The 12,307-nt window shown below is 33.4% G+C and overlaps 1 protein-coding gene and 1 long non-coding RNA gene across 2 annotated transcripts in view; both read right to left on the minus strand.

Moving 5' to 3' along the window:
* Positions 1-12,307, minus strand: part of LOC149677234 (uncharacterized) — a 241,874-nt gene that overhangs the window by 214,901 nt on the left and 14,666 nt on the right. The window lies entirely within an intron of this gene.
* Positions 7,885-11,499, minus strand: LOC149677237 (uncharacterized). The gene is made up of 2 exons (XR_016366603.1): positions 8,251-11,499; positions 7,885-8,116 (listed from the first exon to the last, which is right to left on the minus strand). It is a non-coding gene; the product is annotated as an uncharacterized LOC149677237 (long non-coding RNA).

The following is a 12,307-nucleotide window of genomic DNA, read 5'->3' on the forward strand; positions in this document are numbered from 1 at the left end:
AACCTCTCCCCGCGAGTCCATTTTCATTGCTCGCTCGCTGCTAGCTGGATATTTAAATTAGATGACCTCAAAGGGGTTATATTTCCCAAAAAGACGGAGCTAACTCTATACTCCGACTATACAATAGCCAAGTTTAAGTAATTCAACAAGGAATATTTAAATAACTACATAGATGTAAAGCCATTTTTAACAACTAACGAATGAGAGAGTAAGTTTTATCCGTAAATTTCACTGTGAAGTTTGTATAAATTCTCCGAATTTTATAATAAGTATAAGGAGAGAAGAATTCTATATAGAGATCTTTTTTAACTTCAATAGAGAAATTGTATTATTATATTTCTTACACAATTCGTTTTGTTAAAAATGGGGGAAAAAAGAGAATGAGAGAGCCTAGAATTTTTACAGTCACTATTGTGTAAATTCAACGTTAGCTAACAGATATAGAACCTTTCCCAAGTTAAAGTTTATGAGAAATATATTTTTTTCATATAAATTTATTATAATATGGTAATGGTAAATTGTAAGGATCATTGTTACTAGCACGTGAGTGAACTTTGCACCTTTCAACTTTTTTGGTGCGTATACCATAATGCCAGTCATTATAAAGCGCACACACCCAAAATGTATAAAGTTTATGGGAAAATTTAAACTCATTTAAAACCGTGAAGTTTTATAATAATAAAAGAAAAGAAAAGAAAAAACCAGGTATTTTCTAAAATTTTGATCATGTGGTTTAAAAACAAACCAATTGTATGTAGCCTACGTTATACCTGACATTTCGTAAATCTGGTTTCTATTTTCTAAAGAAATTTAAATTGGCGTTTAAATTCTTTCTTATGATTACGAGTTATTTTGATTAAAATTTAAATCGTTAACGTTAATTCTAAATCAATTAAATACGCTATGTCGATGCGAAACGCCCATAGGGCTCGGTTTCAATTACGTAATTCATCGCAGCTATATTAAAAAAACGAGTTTTCAATGAAACATTTCAATTGTTTAAATAAACATTGAAACGTTTAGGAACAATAAGGCACCAAAAATTACCAAACCCTTCAAGATAAAAAAACTGAAAACAAATAGTGACCTAAACCCCATAAATTAAACTAAACCAAGTCCAAATTACACTTCACACCCATTTCCTATATATCTTTAAGAGCATGGGAAAAATTCCAGCTACGTAAAAATTCAATCAGTCATGATTACGCGTTCTGAAACTAGTTTAAATTAACTTATTTGTAAAATAAAGTATGTTAACCCAAAAGTTATCAGTACTGGAATTAGAGGACAAAAATTCAGACTACTTTGTCCTCCAAGTATAGCCTAACCTCCTTGTGTAAATGATATGTATCCTCCATATCTGAAAACTATGTATAGAGGGTATAAATAAGAGGAGTAGAAGCTAGCAAGTAAATATTTCCTCAACATCTTCGTGTTAATACACTTAATTAATTTAAAAAAAAACCTAATTTAAATTAATAAAAACAACAACAAAAAAACAATAAACCACGTCAAATCACATCACGTCGATTTAAAATTAAACACTGCCGTTATGAAATCTTTAAGGGGGCGACCGTATCCATTATATTGTTTAGATATTGCACCCAAATGCGTGTGCCACGTTCGATCTAAATATCTCTGAAGTTAAGGGGGTTGAGAATTTAAGCACGTTTTCTTTAAAAGACCTTTGCAAGGTAAAAAAAAAAAAATCTTGGAAAATTAAGAACGTGGGATTGGAAAATCAAATCAATTTATTAAAGAGAGTAGAATGCGGACCATAGCTGAACTGAGACTTGAATATAAAGAAATTCTACCTACCCCTTTTTCGTTTTCGAAGAATGATTAGGACCCCCACCCAACGTAGCACCCAAAACGTTTCCCTTCAAATTTCCCATAGCCCCAACAACGGAGTGTTAACCGCGATGCCCTACTTAACAAACAAGATTATCAAGCCCCTAATTAAATTTCTTTAAGCAATCAACGTTAATATTTCTAACCCTATACTAAGATCAGGGATAGATTTAATTTTAGAAGAGAGAACTTTATTTATTTATTTATTTATTTTTACTTATGTCCGACTCATAGCCCAGTATAGAGCCCCTCCCTCCAACACGTAACGAAAAGTTTAAATTATCTTATTGGCTCACTTAAATTACGTTTGGATGGCGTTGCTGGCGGGGATGGCCAAAAAACGTAATTCCTTTTTTACCTCTGTCGCTATGACCCGCCTCTTCTTTCATACCCCTCCGTCCCGTGGAAGGGGGTCCGGGACTTTTACGCGCGCGCCCAGATTACTCTGTTCTCCATTCCTACTTCTAAAATTAAATCTATCCCTGCTAAGATAAATATATAAGATACCATGCACTCTGGAAACAATAAAGTAATTGCAAGCACCGAGTATCAAATTACCTCTGACTGATTATATATTGTAGTTATATACAGGGTTCTGAGTGGAGATAGATCATTTTTGACTCAAAATCTCTCTGTATAGAATTCATAGCACTTTTTCGAACATTAAGTTCGAGAAAACACTACCCTACATTTTTACGAATATAATTATCAACGCGACTAAAACTAATTACGGGTAGTTCTAAAGAAACAAACGTCTATTATTTTAAGTGGTCCGCCAGGGGGTGGAGATTTTCAAAGAATATTTGTTTCTATTCAATTAATCGCCTTTTTTTGACAAAGAAATTAAAGTCTAGTTTTATAATTTTCTTAAAAAGAAAATTAAGTAAGAAAAAAAAAAAAGAATTTAACAAAAGAAGGAGAGGATAAAATGTGGGCGCTAGAAAACACAGCACGATCCAATCGTGACCTCGAAATTCGTGATTTCTCAGTATAGAAACCCCTTTCTTTTCTTCAAATTAACTTCTTACCCCCTCATCAATTTTTCCATTTACGGATTTTACGCAATACAGGACCGGGCTATTCCGAGTAAATGGTTATTCATATTGATTGGATAATTCATAAGGTTTATATAATCATTCGATTGTTTTCTTAAGCCTTGGTCAGATGGTGGTCCATTTTTGTTAAAAAAGGCACCCTTTTCTTTGTTTAAATACTGAAGTTTTGACAGAGTTTTGAATTCTTTGAAAGTGCGGTGATGTGGAGTTTTTTGGGGGGAAAATATGCCAAATTTTCGAATTATATATTTTTAATAAGTTGCATGATTATGTATTGTTTAGAATATGGGTTTAATTAAATTAATTTCAATAATAAAATTGGTAGACTTATCAGAAGAAAATAATTATCTAGTTTTATGGAAAAATTAAAGAAACTCGTAAAAGAATTAGATTAAATGCAATTTTCTTAACAATTAAGAATAAGCATTTAACAAAGTTATTTCTCACGTTCTATAAAGTCTAAACAAATTTAAATTAAACATAATTTAATTAGCATTACAAACAAATTTGGGAGGAGATAAATATCAATCCCTCACCTTGAAATTTAAACAGTTTGAAAAATCAATTTACCGTAATTAACTTCTCTTAGAAAACCAATTTTCAACAGATTAGGGTATAGTCTTTTAAAAAATCCGTCGAAAATATATCACAAAAGATAATAGACGCCAAACCCATATAATACAACGTGTAATAAATTAATACAAACTGATAATAGTTAGGGCGGTTACAAAAGTCCCACTAAACACCTTAAAGTTAATTCCTTCCCCCCCCCCCTTGGTCAAATCACAATTAAATTAGTACTGAGACCCGAACAAAAAGAAGAAAAAAAATCGCCCAAGGCCGAAACTTTCAAACCGAGCTAAAACTCAATCAAAATATCTTTAAAAAATATATTTGAAACTCAAATCACGTAGAGAAATATATTCCCTAACCATATATTCCTCCATAAAGCACAAAGAAAAAAACCTAAATGTACAATATTCTTAAAACTTTAAAGGGGAGGGGGCACCTTAGGGGCGTTTCCCAAAACCTCCTTTGCGTCCCCCCCCCCCTGGGAATCTCCCCCATTTCAAATTAAGCTTCAAGTTGCCACTAACAATAGATTGGAAAAGCGAGTTAAGTTTTAAGAGAGAAAAAAAAAGTGCGCCACTCCTTACGGGCGCCTCATAGCGCGCGCATTTCATCATTGCCGCGAAAATACGAAGGGGTCATCTAGGGGTCAAGCAAAAATAATAATATAAAAAAAGGAACATTTTTACCTGTAGGATCGGCATCTTTTTAGTTATAACTAAGAGAAAAAAGGGGGGGGGTTAAAGAGAAGGAGAATGGGGGGGGGGAGGAAACCGGTTGGCACGTGATTTAATTATAGTTGTGCCTTCCGTGAAATACTGGCCGCGCGCCGTCCACCCTCGCTCGCGCCAAAAAATCGCGCGCGTCTGATACCACGTGGATATTAAACGAGATAATCCCGAAGTGATGAAATTCTCTGGCTAGGTCTAGTCTAAGTACTTTATTATTTTGTTTTTATAAACTCAGACAACCCTGGCTTAATTCTGATAACTTCTTAGAAGAAACAATTAATACACTTTTGATTAAAGAGATAGGGTCTGTTATGGGTGCCGGGCTTTTGTTACTAACTGATTTAACGGCGCTGTTCTGTTTTCTTGTTTTTTTTTTTTTTTTTGGCCGGGCCATTTGGTTTAAAAGAGGTAGGGTGTCAAAAATTAAATAAAATTTTTGGCAAGTTCTTAAGGTTTTATACTCTACGCTACCGAGTTAATTATTATTCAAATTAATTCCAGAATGGATAAGAAAAATAATTAGAATAAAAGCTATAAAGTTTCTATACCAGGAAAATTTACGTTAATTTTCTTATAATTATTTATTTTAATTTAATGAAATTATAAAGAGGTTCTTTTGGAAATATTAAGCTCTAATTACATCGACACATTATATTTAGGTTGTTTAATTAATATCCATTATTACCGCACCCTGAGGCAGAGATATTTCATATTCTAATGAATTTAATAATCAGGCGATAATGTTTTTATAAATTAAAATTATCCATCCATATATAATAGATAAACAGTGTTACGAAACATGTATCATCAAATACTATAATTTGAAATGGTCGCCTATACATTTCTTTCCCTAAACATTAAGATTTGAAAAACGTTCGGGCGTGAACTCAGAAAACTTTAAAATCGCATCCGGACATAATTTTGAATCACGCGCTGCTAAACATCCGAAACAAAAATGACAATCATCAAAGATCTAACTAAATAGACCTTACAATAAAATTTCAATAATTGGAGATGACGCGTAATATTTTAAAGACGGCTTCCACGACACTTATTTCACCCTCCCTTTAAATTGAACGAACACTATACTAACTTCTAAACAATCTTGATTCCCCCCATTTATTAAAATAAAAACACGAGAAATCTTTATATCGTGCATTACTTACCGAACCATTATTAAATTTTCGAAACATATATAAGACAGTCACGCAAAGCTGCTTAAAATAAAGGGGAATGAATATATATATGTATCGAGCCTTTAAATTATTATATAATGCCAGATAAAATATAGCAACTGTTGCGGAATTAATAACATTAAGTTAAAACAAGTTGTAATGGGGAGGCAAAAAATAGATAGACGTTGCATTTTCTTTCCATACACTCGAGAGGGGCGTGGTTCTCGCTAGGAAAAAAATTTAAGACGTCACGATAGAGAAAACAGAGAAGAAAACGACGCTGCGGAGAAATCAAGAGTGTGCATGCGCATGGTGAAATGAATATGAATTTTTAAAGGAAATACCTCGTGAAATTATTGATATTGTCAATAATTATTTGTTAAGCCTAACCAAATATAAAGAAAACGTAGCAGACGCTATATAATACCAGGATTTACCGGTTGGATCGCTAGCATCGTTGTACTACATTCAAAAGCGCGTTTCTAATTGGTTAATTCGGTAATTTGCTCATTATTTTACAATTAATCTACAACAATTAAAGGCTATAACCTTCTTAAATGAATTATTCCTTGATTTAAACTATAGGGGCAATTTAATAAATTCGGGTATGAGACTTTCCCTTTTAAAGTATGTCTCTGCCATGCACGCTTAGTGATGCTTGTCTCTGAATTCAATCACATACATAGTCGGAGTACTTGAGGATTAAATTAACATTTAAGGTGTACCATCCCATCCTATCTATAAACTCTATTAACCATTACTCGGTGAACATAGAGTTCTCTTCTCTCTCTATCTCTCACGAAGCATCTTTACGTAATTCCAGGGGGAAGGTTTGATGTCAAAAATCTTAAAGAGCTTCAATGATTTAAAAACTTTTAACATAGAAAAGGGAGTGAACAAATTTTTCTTCTTCTTCCATCACTTACAAGTTGTTTAATGGTTCAATGACGCTTTAAAAAAAATCTAAAACTTGATTGTTCGTATATACGAAAAATTATGATCATAATCATTTAAATCTAAATCAAGGAAATGTTTCATTATTTTAATGTTTAACGTGATTTTTTTTATTTTATTTCTTTTTAGAAAATTGATGGTCAAGCGTTAAATTGTTGTCTGATGGAGATTGTGTGGAATTTATGGATGATTAAGTTCGTGGTTTATGGACAAAATAATGTACGAATAATTGGAATTTTTTATTACGGGGTGCATGTTTCTGATAAATCTGCATGAATAAATTACGGGGGATGCCAATTCTTTTGGGAAATTGAAAGGGCACTGTTTTTGAGTTAAGATTGGAGATAGTAGAAACTCAAAGTTCAGTATGTCAGAAAATTGTCTAAATATGCCTATTTTGAAAATGCAACAAATTCGAAAAAAGACTATGATATTTTTGGTGCAAAAGTTGAAAATTTCACGTCTAGAGCGCTAGACTTTTTTAACACACCTTTTTAAGCCAATTTCATAAACTGCAGTGTTTTTTTATAATTCTACTTTCTTTCGTGCAATTTTACGAAAATCATTATAAAGGCATATTAAACACCACGTGACCCGTGTCAACCAGTCACGTCTTTAGACCAACCACTCCAGCCAGCTATAGTAAACCCTTTTAAAAATTAACAAGAACGATAATAGCTGCTTAAAGCGCAGGCGCAGCTCGTATCACTACCACCCCCTGCGAAAAAATGTATAAAAGAAGATAACCCTAAACGTTTCCAATTATCTCGTTTAAGTTAGCCACCACAGCGATGGTATAACTCCTTTGACTTTTGACCCGGTATTGTATTGTTTAGGCATAACCACTATATATATATTTTTTAAATAACAAAAAAAGAAATAAATTTCCCCTTAAAACGTGAATTACATTACAACAAAAAATAATTTTCAATTTTTTTTTCTCCTCCTCCCGCTGCATATGGCGTATGGTGGTGTGTTTTATCCGGCGTTTGGGGTATAGACGGGGAAGAATCCGGTGTCGCGACCTCTATGGGTAACCCCTGAAACCAACCAACTATCGAGTAGGGGGATGGTACGAAAAAACGGGGGGGGGAAAGAGAAGTGAAGATGGTCTATGCCTCTACGCTTTGTAGCTCCAACATCCCTCTTGAATATTGAACAAGCGAAATTAAGAAAAATTGCGCTATTACCAAGAGCGTATGTTTATAAGAGTTATTAAGAAAATTTTATTATAATACTAAGCCCATAATCTCCTTCGGCGCATGTCGTTGGTAAGCACATAATTACAAACAACAACTAAAGCTCTTTCTATGATGCGCAGAACAATGCGCCAAGACGTAGGATCTTTCGTGAGGAACGTTCTTAGAAAAGGACAATTTCTCTCTCTCTCTCTCTCTCGCTCTTTCTATGATGCGCAGAACAATGCGCCAAAACGTACTATCTTTCGTGAGGAACGTTTTTAGAAGCGGAAACATTTTCTATCTCTCGCTCTTTCTAGCAGCTGATGCGCAGAACAATGCGCGAAGATGTACTACCAGAAGGGAATAAGAGAGAAGGGACACACTTTATATCTCCATAATGCTTTACACTCGTAACAACAGTCTTACCAACCTCAAATCAACTACCCTTCACTGATTGGCTATCTAACTTCTGTCGTATAGCTGTGACGTCAGATAAGAAGGTGACGTCTCGGTTGACCGTATAAAAAGTAGTTTTGTTTACAACTTTACATTGAAGGAGATAAAAATGGCTGAATTTCATGTTGATAAACGAAATCAAGCTGTGCAATTAATTTAGTTACACGGGAATTGAGAACATACCAAAATCAGATAATTTGAAGGTATTAAATAGATGAAAACTAATTATTCTGAATTAATATTAAAAAATACAAATTAGTTTCAATAAAATACATACTTGAGGTTATAATTACGCAAGAACGAAACATCGACAGCCCTAAGCCTTTGGAGAATGAAAATCTAGCAGACAAATAGGCTAGAACTTAAAGAACTATATTTGCAGTAAATTGGTTAAAAGCTGTGTACTTGCGCAAAGTTTTCGCGGTTTTCTTGAGGTTGGTCGGACTCTCGTTACCAAAGCAGGCTCTAATGTCTCCCTTCTCCCTTATTCCCTTCTGGTACTACCTTATTTTTACTTATATCAAGAGCATATCAATCTCTAGTTAACTATTCATGGACAAATTTAATAAACCTTCGTTTTGGGTTCACTATGGTTCTCCGTTTTCACACATACAGCATTCGGGAATCGGGGGTGGTTTTTTTTTTTAAACTAAAAGTTCTTGAATTTTGAACAAAAGAAAGACACCCCTTAAGTTGGGCCTTTAAGAAATAACATTCTAACTTCAATTAATAAAAGGTATTTTTTTTTTCTTTTTTTAACAATTTTTTTTTGTTTAAAAGATAAGTTTTCGTGAATGAGCCGCCCATATCCGGAGTTCAAAACTGAATATAAAGGTTTTCTTAGGAGCTTTGTCGGCACCCCGTGTAATTTTATGTGGTGTTTAATGTATAGTAAAGGTTACATCGTTGCTATTACTCAATGGGGGCGCCCCCTATTGTGACTATAAAGTTTATTATTAAGAACTACGTTGTATGGTTTAAGTGGTCGTAGATGATGAAGGGGGGGGGAAGGAATTAATCCTTAGGCGTATATAATCATACAGACCATATATATACTCCTTGGCTCCAAGGGCTACGTAAAACGCCCTAACACGTGCATCATTCATAATTTCATATTTCACGAGTACCATACCGGTACTTGAGGATACTCTCGCGCTAGAGGTTATAGTTATTTTAACATCGAACACATTTTCTTAGGAACGTCCTGTATGATTTTTTTCTTTTCTTTTCTAAATATATAGGGATCATTCCTAAATTAATGTTTCCTGAATGCAGTAATCTATCATGGATTTTGAGGTTTTATTTTTTAGATAAATAAAAAATGTTCTAAGTTATTTTGGGTGCGTTTAAGGAGCTTCTAATTTCAATTTTTTTACCAGAATTCTTTGCGAATTAGTTTCTTAACGATAAAACGAGGACTTGGTAAACAATACTCCGTGGTAACCTAATTAACAGGTTGTAAATTAAACTAAAATAATGTCTCTCAATTAACAGTTATTACAATTGAATAGGAGACAATATATTTTTCAGTTATCAGTGAATGGGAAACTTGCTCTTGGTAGGTATATTTTTCAGTTATCAGTGAATGGGAAACTTGCTCTTGGTAGGTGTATTGTTTATTTGTTTTTCAGTAATAAATAGAACTACCCAGAACTTTTCAAGATTAATAAAATTCAAAGGTAAGGTTTCTGCAGGAAATACCTACTCCTAACAATCGTACCTTTTACTTTTCTGAGACAAAAGTACCGGTAAAGTACTCGAAAGTTCACGAAACGAGTATAAACTATTCAAATTTGACAGACATTCCATGCAACATCAACCTGCACACTCCCTAACTAAATTGTATTGTCGAAACCAAAGAAAAATTTAAAAAACTGGCTAAACCAGCTCAGAATATATAGTTTCTATAGTTTTTAATTCGACTGTTCAAGTCAGCTCGAGTTAAAGAATGGCGGAATTTACATTTACATTTACAATGCCTATTGGAGGCCTAATTTTATATACACCAACCAATACAAGCATGTACGCGAAAGTTAAAATATAGGCAAGTAAAAAAAGGTTGTTTTTTAAGAGAGTTGCAAATGTTAGCGCTCGCGCTCAGTTCGCCTAAAGTTTGGGAGTGCCAGGGTCGAATTTTCCCGCGTTTCAAGTTGACCCCATCCAATCACGCGCGTACGGGTTTTTTTCCTCTTTTTCCCGCCACGAGCTTTTCAGTTTCCAACAATGGCCACTTTACGGATACAATATAAACTTTTCTCTTTATTCTCTCAGTCTTCTGTCTTTCTCTTTTGGAATCTTTCTTATTATTTTTTTTCTTTAAATTGTACAACTCCCACCCATGGCTATAACGCTATAGCGGAGTTACCAGCGTGAGGTCTCAATAGGCCGCCTTGTAATCGGAAAAGAATGCCCCGTGTCTATCTTCTAAAGATCCCGGAGGAGAGAGATCTAGCAGTCAACCTCCATCCTCGCATCTCTCTCCATCCTTCATTTATACCCTCTATTATTACGTAATTTTATTGAATTGATTTATGTATGCCTTTCTTAAGAATGAATAAGAAGGTATTGTAGTTATTCTTGAAGTTTCAATTGACTAATTTACACGATTTGTTGTTGAGTACTCGCACGGGGTTACCGAGTTTCAATCAACGTGATTTATGTTTGAAGTTTTCTTACGTAAGGATGGTTTTTGTAATTTAGCTCGCAATCGGTAATTCGAGAAATAGCTGGTCTTTTTATCATAATTGTTTCTTAGAAAGAGAGAGTAAATTTTTGTTTATCATTTATTTCATTGGTTATTTATTGTTTGGGAAAAATTTCAATTGAAGCGTAGGTTAAAGTGGTTCGTTCGATGTATGTAGGGGTTTGTAACAAATAGTTCAAGGAAATCCTTGAAGTATACAGGGTGTTTCTGATAAGTCTGGTGGCATAAATTAAGGGGGATGTTCATTTCGTTTGAAACAAGGGACACTGTTTTCAAGTTAAAATTGCATCCAGAGTATTTTACGGATGACCCCTTTAAATTTAATTAAGAAACTGATTTAGACAATGACAGGGAGCCCACTCTTAAATTTAAATTCCTTATAGGAAAAATAGGAATTTTTTTCCGGAATTATAGGATTTTATAGGAGAAAAAATGTGTTTTTATAGGAAAATATAGGACTAAAAATGCTCTAATATAATACAATTTTGGGCTTAAACTATGTAGAAAAATCCCAAAAAATAAAAAATAAAAAATTGGATTTTACTTTGAAAACTCAGAAGAACTTAATTAAAATATAACATAATATAATATATAAAAAATCCTAAGCGAGCTCCACAATTTCGGTGTCTATTCAAATGTGATCTCGATAAAAAAAAGCTAAATTTTGAAAAATTTGATGCTAAACTATACGAAAACTTCGACGAAGTCAAAAATATAGGATATTATTGGACCTTTCATGAAATTATAGGATAATAAAGGACAGGTTCAAAAATATAGGAATTTATAGGAATTATAGGACCGGTGGGCTCCCTGTAATGTAAATCTAAAAAAAAGTGCTTGTAAATCTAAAAAAAGTGCTTGTAAATCCAAAAAAAAGTGCTTGTAAATCTAAAAAAAAGTGCTTGTAAAAATGATTTCTAATTTAATTAAGGGGTCATCCCTACAACACTCCATCAAATCATAACTCGAAAACAGTGTCCCTTTGGGCAAACAAAATGGAGTTAGAACATATCAAATAGGACCCTTAAAAAGATGGAGGCAGGCAAATAAATATCATATACCTTATAATTAGGTTAGAATTTCAATTGAATTAAAGAGATTACGAATCTAATTTCAATTCAGAATTAAACTCAATGAAACACTTGATTCAATTTCAAGTATAGCCACCCTTTGCAATATACCAAGTTGATGATGAATCACAATTCATTTTTCTTAAGGCGAATAAAGATATTCCCATTGTTTCCCCCAAAGCAACAGGTATCTACCCGACTATAAAAATCCGGTTTGGCCATAAGCAAGCATTTAAGCCGCAGTTACCTCGACCTTTAAACGCCTCCTAATTCCTTTTACCGAAATACCGTATAGCCTATACACTTTTCTTTTTCAAACAATGAGATAATCCCTCGCAAGTTTATTCCCTTTAGCCAAAGAAAAATGAAAAATCGTTGTTAAAATCGTTCTACATAGATCTTAATCTTATTTCTATTATTTCTTATACACAAAGGAATAAATCTTTATTATTTTATTTTTTATAAAATAATAATAAAGAAAGATATTAACGACTAAACGAGAATTAAACAAACGGAGTTAAATATTTAAATACCTCGAGGAAAGGCCCATTATTCGCGCT

Source organism: Phalangium opilio, unplaced genomic scaffold, assembly GCF_054372755.1.
Source record: "Phalangium opilio isolate 3A_F unplaced genomic scaffold, DU_Popi_V2 ptg000045l_1, whole genome shotgun sequence".
Taxonomy (NCBI): Eukaryota; Metazoa; Arthropoda; class Arachnida; order Opiliones; family Phalangiidae; genus Phalangium; species Phalangium opilio.